Source organism: Triticum dicoccoides, chromosome 1B, assembly GCF_002162155.2.
Source record: "Triticum dicoccoides isolate Atlit2015 ecotype Zavitan chromosome 1B, WEW_v2.0, whole genome shotgun sequence".
Lineage (NCBI taxonomy): Eukaryota > Viridiplantae > Streptophyta > Magnoliopsida > Poales > Poaceae > Triticum > Triticum dicoccoides.
This window is the reverse complement of record NC_041381.1, coordinates 61456806-61465234: the sequence shown is the minus strand read 5'-3', so window position 1 is coordinate 61465234 and position 8429 is coordinate 61456806. Positions and strand designations below refer to the sequence as shown.

At 45.8% G+C, this 8429-nt stretch overlaps 2 long non-coding RNA genes across 2 annotated transcripts; one reads left to right on the top strand and one right to left on the bottom strand.

Moving 5' to 3' along the window:
- Positions 1-237: 237 nt before the first annotated feature.
- Positions 238-3574, top strand: LOC119319015. Its single transcript, XR_005154314.1, has 2 exons — positions 238-366; positions 3344-3574. It is a non-coding gene; the product is annotated as an uncharacterized LOC119319015 (long non-coding RNA).
- On the bottom strand, positions 1417-3781 carry LOC119319023. The gene is made up of 8 exons (XR_005154316.1): positions 3578-3781; positions 3012-3075; positions 2716-2786; positions 2571-2629; positions 2265-2363; positions 1998-2163; positions 1606-1899; positions 1417-1498 (listed from the first exon to the last, which is right to left on the bottom strand). It is a non-coding gene; the product is annotated as an uncharacterized LOC119319023 (long non-coding RNA).
- Between the last annotated feature and the right edge of the window lie 4648 nt (positions 3782-8429).

The following is an 8429-nucleotide window of genomic DNA, read 5'->3' as shown; positions in this document are numbered from 1 at the left end:
GGACGCATCGAGCTTCATCGCCCAGGCGCGGGTGCTGGATCCGGTTGTGTTCCGTTCGGATCCGCGGCGGTGCCCCTGGAACCCACTGGACGACTACTTCTTCTCATCAGGGCACGTACAAAGTGAATTATGTTTAAGTTTTGAAGGAGGCATCTTCTCTATTTAAATTTGTTCTTTACATAGACCCATGTTCTTCTCCTGCAAGTGATGGCACTACTTATTGATTTACGGCTGCAGGTTACAAAGACTTGGGGTTTGGTGGTTTGGTGGAGTTATACAGCAACTTGATGAAGCTCTCAGAATTTTAGGGGATAAAGCAACACACGAGGAATTGAGAATTCTGGCTGCTTTCCAAGATGTGTACAGGTAATAACTCTTGTCTACTATGAGTTTTTTTTTACTTCCTGACATGTTGAATGGATTTAATATCTAGGTATTTCATATTGTTGAAGAGTATGATGGGGTTAAACCACACCATGATGCTCTCTGTAAGACTAATAAAATTTGATGTGGATTTGCACACTTTATACATCGAGGTATAATTTTCTTCAATTTTGTTCATTTCCACAAGAGCTTTCTTAGAAGCAAAAACTTCGGGATTTGATTACATAGCCTCAGGATATTATGCACATGTAGTCAATCCACACTTTGAGCATGTTCAAAGCTCATCGATGTGCCAACTTTTGAGAGTCAACGTACTGTTTTTGAAAATAGTAGTTTGCTTAGCTTCATCGATGTGGATTTCATTGGCCAGTGAAGTATATCCAAAATATCGTTCTGGTGAAAGTACATGAAATATAAAAAAGAACTCATTTTCATGAGCTTGTATCCTTTGATCCTTTAGAGCATACATACTGTCTTGTACTTCAATGCCTCAAATGTATTAGGACACTGACATATACCATGCATGCTCTGCACTTATAATTTTGACCAATCAGAATAATAAGGGGATAAAAAGGATGCCAAGAAATTTACCATAGCAAAAATTGCGATATATTATCAAACAGCCAAAAGAATAACAACAAATTCTATGAAATCCTTTTCTAAATAGGGTTTTCATCAGGTTGAGAAATCAAACTGTAAACAACAGTTTTCAGTGCATGTTCAAGGTCTGTATCAGGCTAACCATTATATCTGAATCTCATATTACACATATCATAGTATACTGCGTGACACGTATATTGCCAGAAACATTGCGATAATAGAAAACCTAAAACAGCAAGAATGGTTAGCCATCAAGCACAAACGGTTGTCAAGAAACTAAGAGTGTATATACTATCATCGTAGAGTTGTCATAAAACATTCTTACCTGATATCGTCAGGGTAGGGAGATTTTCATTTTGTTGCTTGATGGCTGCCTCCTCTTTTTTCTTTCGATAAGTAGCTCGCCTCCGAGCCTTTATCTGCTCCTTTTTCTCGTCGAGGTACAACGAGGTTGGTTGATGCCCATTAGTGATATCACCGGGAGGGGATATGGGAACATTTTGCACATCCGCTTCTACATTGATGGTACCCTCATCACTTTTCGTCCAATATTAACCTTATATTATAGACAATTGGGAGTATATACTATCATTGTAGCGCCGACAAATAAAACATTCTTACCTGATATCGTAAGTGCAGACAGATTCTCATTCTGTTGTTTGACGCTAGCCTCCTCTTTTCTCTTTCGTTAAGAAGCTCGCTTCCGCGCCTTTATCAACTCCTTTCTTTCGTCAAGGTCCATAGAGGATGGTTGATACGCATTAGTGATATCACCGAGAGGATGCCGTGCAACATTCTGCACATCTGCATTTAGCTTTATGGAACTCTCATCATCTTTCTTCCGATAAGCGGCCCGCCTTTGAGCTTTTATCTGCTCCCTCTTTTCCTCGTTATTAAGTTGGATGCTAGATAGTTCTTTGTCATTAATGAAACCAGTTGTGAGAGTAGTCGACGGAGGATAAGTGCAAGGTATTCATTGTTGATCGTATTAAGTAAACATTAAATAACCATACCAGTCATTGTAAGGGCAGGATGATTTTCAGCCTCCAGGCGTTTTTCTGCTCCCTCTTTTCGTCTGTTATGTTTTTTTCATGACAGATCCTGTCATTATGTGTTCGGATGTTGCATCCGACAGAGGTAAAACCTCTAAGGCATCACGACCAGGAGCATGTACAACAACTGGAACAACATAAATGCCATAAGCTACGTTAATATATGTGGAACAACATAAACCCCTTTAACCACAAATTAGATCACATGCAAGACGTATGAGGTATTACCATTTGCACTTTGTGCTACATCTGTCCCATAATGTTGTGTCAGATTACTCGGGGCTGGCAACGAAGCTTCATTATATAGGAATGAACTTGTACGGTTGTCTGCATCATGTAAAATAAAATGAAAAATTATACAGAAATAAGGCATCATGAGATGAGAAGGTTGATGAACACATGTGTTAACACTATCGGGCTGTTCAAGTATCATCCGTTCCAACGGAGTACTCTGGACATTAGAAATGGTTGTGCCCAAATCTATTAGTTATGATTGATCACATAAAAAAGCATGAAATTTGCACAGTGATATACCTGGACCACTTGGGTATATATTGTCAACATCTCGGCAACATTTGTCCCCTCCATCGGGCCTGCAACACATTTAGTCTCTTGGGATGGTGTTTGACACGCATAGCAACATTTATAGCTGAACATATACATGGAGGTACATATATACCTGGAGCATCATATGTGCTATCACATTCGGTCTGTTCAAGGATCTCCGTTCCGACAAAGTAGTATGGACTCCTACAAGTCACACGCTTCATCTGTTAGAATTGGTCTGGACTAAGTCTGTTAGGGCTGATTGATCACATAGAAAGCAACAAATTATGATATCCACTTGGGTAAATCTCATCAACATCATCAGCTACAAGTATAGTATACGGGTTATAGTCGTCAACTTGTCCCCTCCATCGGGCCTGCAACACATCTGTTTGACATGCATAGCAAAATTTATAGCTGAACATATACCTGAAGGTACATCCTCCGCTGTTGTCTGTTCCGTTGCCTTGCTTTGTGGATTCGTCATATGTAACTATAAAAAAAGAAAGGTATGACTAAGCCGGTCATGCCAAAGAAAATTGTAACATATAAAAAAAAGAACGATAGGACTAAGCCGTTCATGACAATCAAAATTATAAAACTCCCAGGAGACTAAGATGTACTGCATACAAATGAAATGTAACTCTCTTCTCCCAGGAGACTAAGATGTACATCTCATACAAATGAGATGTAACTCTATTCTTTTCATAACTCTATTCTGACCTTGGGATCTGATTTTGCAACTATTCATCTCATTGCAGCCGGCGTACCTGAAGTTCCATCATTATCAAAAGGCATCGAAGGTCTTAATATTTGCAGGTTGCTTTTGTACAGTTTGTGGCAAAGAACTTCGGTCCAGAAGTGCAGTTTGTTACAGGTTTAGTCATGAGTTTAACTTGTAATTCAGTCTGCATAGAGGTTCAGTCGAGGAAGGCCGTACATGAGTTTGTTACAGGTTGCTTTTCTATCTGCCATACCATGAGTTTAGCGCATACCTGTGCACTCTTGTTGCGGGGCTCAGGTGGTTTTAGCGTAGGTGGCGGCAGCTCCTGCACTGTCTTCTGTGTGACGGCTGCGGCGACCCAGACGGTGGCGGTGGCTGCGATCCGGAGATACGGCAGCGGCGGCGGGGGCGGTGATCCGGAGAGACGGCGGCGAAGGGGGCAGCGATCCGGAGAGACGGCGGCGGCAGGGGCAGCGATCCGGAGAGACGGCGGCGGCAGCGGCGATCCGGAGAGACAGCGGCGGCGGCGGCGATCCAGACGGCGGCGATCCGGAGCGGCGGTGGCGGTGGCGGCGATCCTGAGAGGGGCGGCGGTGAGGGGATCGTCACACGTGCGTGCGGGTGGGCTGGAGGGGACAGTGCGTGGCGTGGGGTGGGGTGGGGTGAGAGTACGTGCGACCAATTCCTTAGTGTTGGATTTTTTTCGTAGACTTTTTCGCCGGTTTTCTGGATTGACCGTGTGGGAGGTGGGAATCGAGCGTGTAGGAACCTTGCGTGGGCATCGTTTTTTTTATTGGTTCGGCGCTGGTACGTGGGAGGTGGGAATGAGGACAAAAAAAACCGGGTTTGATGGGACGAAATTTAACCGCGGAGATTATCAACTGAGACATTAGGAGTAGAGATAGATGTTTAGTCGTGAGATCCTGTTCATTGCAGGTTATTGCTTTATCTATTTATTTTGCTTTTTATGCTCCTTCTGCGAGCTGTACTGCACTAAGAATCTTTATTTACTGAACTTTTAATAAAATGACCGCATGCATTGTTATGATGCAGAGGCCGGAAGTCTTTTCCTCCCTTTTTTTTTTAAAAAAAACAACACTTGCTCCGACGGCTCCCTATTTCCTAGGAGCTTAGTATATCTAGTGATACCTTTCCAAGAAAAAAAATGAAAAAAAAACATCGAGCCAAACCACAAAGTATGCGCAGCAGCAACAAAACAAAGGAAACTGACGCTCGTAGTAAATCTTCTCTATGTACTCAACGCTAACATGTGCATAAAGATTCTGGCCTGGCACTATAGTGTGGTATTGTACAGTGGTATCTAAAATATGATACTGTACATCGTAAATCCAAAGTTATATAAATAATCCAGTGCCGTAAAAGTGTCTACTTGCTGTGGTGCATTTTCGACCATGTCAGAACAGGTGCAGATACACATCAAAACAGGCATGCAATAGGAAAATTGCGGGCATTTCATGCAGTGGCCTGTACTCTGAATCAAGGGACGAACACCAAAACAGAATAACAATTGCTTGATCATATCTAAGATCATGCTCCCCATCAAGAAAACAGAGGTTCAGAACCTCCTAATTGCAAGTTCAGAGCTGTATCTATCTGGAGTGGAGTATGATGGTTACAGTCGCGACATTACATGTCGAATCGCAAAGACTAGTTCCTGCAAGTGTGGGAGCTCGGGTGCACGACAAGGATCTGCGGCGGCTCCACTGGATAGCCTCCGGTGGCTCGGGTCCTGCTGCGCAGCCGCCGCACCTCCTCGGACAGATCCCCGTACCGTGATAGCATCTGCTCCACATCTGTATCCAGTGCTCGGAGCTGCTCGCCGATGGACGTCCAGTCTCGATCACGCTCGGCATCCATGCGTAGCATCCTCTGCGCGTTCGCCTTCTTCTCGATGGCGCGACAGACGGATGCCATCTACGTGTAGCACGACTCCAGCTCGTCGTTGAGGACAGACACCTATGGCGTGTCCTGGTTCACGCCCACGCCTTGGGGCGCCAGCACCGCCAAGTCCTCCTCGCCGACTTCCTCAGCGGCTGCAGGTGGAGGAGCGTTGTAGGCAGCACGCAGGCGCGCCTCGCGTCGCCGAGAAAGCCTTCCCTCCCCCTGCACAACACGCGCAACACAACAAGATAAGCATGGCAATGCCCGGCGCGCGTCCACTCCACATGACACCAGCGTGGCCAAGACCGCGAAACAACGTACCTGCCGAGTCTGCGCCGGTGCCGGCGCTCTCGCGCCCGCTCACGCGCCCGCCGGCCTCCTCGAACGCCGCCCTGGCCGTGGACCACCGGGCGCGCCACTGCGGCTGGACGCTCGTCGCCCGAACCAGTGGCAGAGGCCGCTCCGCCCATGCCAAGGTCGGCGTCCTGAACGAAGACGGTGCCCGCCCCGCCAATGCCGACGTCGGCGTCCTGGACGAAGACGGTGCTCGCTCTGCCCATGCCGACCTTGGCGTCCTGGACGAAGACAGTGCCCGCCCCGCCGATGCCGACGTCGGCGTCCACGCAAGCCGAGCCGATGCCCGTGCTCTGCGCGTTCGCCTTCTTCTCGATGGCGCGACAGAGGGATGACATCTGCGTGTGGGACGACTCCAGCTTGTCGTTGAGGACAGACACCTCTGGCATGTGCTGGTTCGCGCCCACGCCTTGGGGCGCCTGCACCGCCAAGTTCTCCTCGCCGACTTCCTCCGCGGCTGTGGCTGGAGGAGCGTTGTAGGCAGCAGGAAGCTGCGCCTCGTGTCGCTGAGATCGCCTCCCCACCTCCTGCACAACAGAGCCAAGATGAGAACTTGGGCCAAGATGAGCAACATGGCCAAGACAGCACAACAGAGCCACGGCGAAACAACGTACCCTGCGGACGACCGTCAATGAGCAGGCCAAGACACCGAAACAACAGAGCCAAGATGAACGGACCACTCACCGGCGATGCGCGAAGGGCGTCGAGGTGGGAGCCAGTGAAGTCATGGGAGGAGAGAACCCTGAATCACATTTCTGCTGTATGACTACGTCGCCACCACCCAACTCGAAAGCTATCATAAATTTTGGAGACGATAGGTTCTAAACTCACTCCTTCAGTTTTCTTCTAATATCTCATCTAAATCATGCGGTGTAGTGTAGCACTATTCATCACAAGTTGGGATCCTTGAAAGTGTAGGGCAATGACGCTTTTTATAATAGGAGAAATGAATTCCTTCCCCCGAGCGGTCACAACTATTGTTTGGTTGCTTGCTTTCGTAGATGTTTCACATGTGACAAACATTTTTGTTGTGAATGTTTAATCATATTTGTGATTTCAGATCATTCATCTTCACAGAATAGAGATGGCATATGAATTATGCATGCATGTACATATTGGCAGGCAACAGTTAGACCACGCCTTATTGATGAAACTAATTAGTGGCAGCTATATCATGCCATACTTATGAAGTTATCAGTATTGTCCTTCTCTGGTTCACTACCTCAACTAATTAGTCTTAGAGATAAGCATCGACATCCAAGTCCTCCTCAATGTATATATTTTTTATTTTCTTTAGGTAATGTTTGCACTAAACTTTTCTTTAATTGAATAATAGAGGAGAAAATGAATGAAAAAATAGTGGATACACAATTTCCCGTCAACATACTTATATACAGAATATACTACTATTATGCGTACATACTCTCCGATTTAAGAGATACTACATGCAAGATACAAAACTCACGTGAGGGTAACTAGCTACCACCAGATGGTAGAAAATATTTGTCCTATAGATATAACAATGACCCATCATGAGAACTGCAGCTATATCTAAAATATCAATGTATTTTATAGTGGAGATAGTTCAAGACTATGTGTACATGTAAAGCATCTAATTTTGAATTGATTCAACAAACCTAACCTCTTTTTGTCCTATACATGACCATGAAAAAAAGATTTATCTCATATACTCAAGCTAACATATAAAATAGCTTCATATTTGACATGTTAACAAAAGTTAACCTAGTCCGTGCAGATGAACGGTCGATGGCTAATTTAACTAATGGTTGTGTTTTTTTTGCAACTGCCCCTTGGCAAAAGAAACAGCGACACTGTTTGTCCAATTCTTTTAATAAAGATTTTAGGAAACAAGAACACTGACATATAGTAATAGACTATACTAGTAAGCCACGAGTTAAGGGCCAGTTCTTTTGCAGCTTATTTCAGCTTATTGTCAAAAAAAGTTATAAGCTGAAAAGAACTCATTTTAGAGAAGCCAGCTCAGCTTATTTCTACCTCCTCCTCCTTCACAATGAGAAAAAGCTGGGGTCGGGTGGCTTCCCGCAGCTTCCCGCGGCTTCTGACTTAAAAACGAAAGGGTATAGGGACGTGCCCCTCTAGTTCGATCTTATTACATCAATATTGCCACCCCCAGTCCCGCACAGAACCACCGGTCGCAAAAAAAAAAAAAAAACAGCAGCGCTCGATCCCCTCCCCCCGCTCGACTCCTCCTGCTCTATTCTCCGCTCCACCTAGGGTTCCTCCAGTCACCGCCGCCGCCGTCGCCGCCGGCCCTCCAATCCTCTGGACCTCGACGAGGCCAGCGAGATGGTATGTGGATAGGGCTGCATCTTCCACCCCCCAACTCCCACGAGCGCGACCCCTCCCTCGGCCGCATCCCCTCCGTCCCCTTTGTCCAGGAGCAGCGCCTGGCCAGGTCCGCCCAGGGCCCCTCTCCGGCAAACGGCGCCCATCTCCGGCGGTCGGCGACCCCCTTTTCCCCTGCCCTCCTCCTGGCCGTGAGCCACCAAGGTGAGCAGCTCCTGAGATTTTTTTGCAAAAAAAAATCATGTATATTAGTTGTAAGCTACTGCTGAAGGATGATGATTTCATCTTGATTGTACTACTGCTGAAGTATGATGATTTCATGTTGATCTCAACGAGCTACTGATGCACGTATGATTACATGAGATAGTGATGCACGTATGATATTCGTATGAGAGACAATGATCTTCCTTATGCTTGATTATAACAAGTTTTGGTGCTTGAAAGTCAAATTTATGTTCATATGGGCAACAAAATGATAAAAATAGCGCAATATCATTTAATCCGAACAACAGTACAGTCCAAGGGCATTACAAACTTTT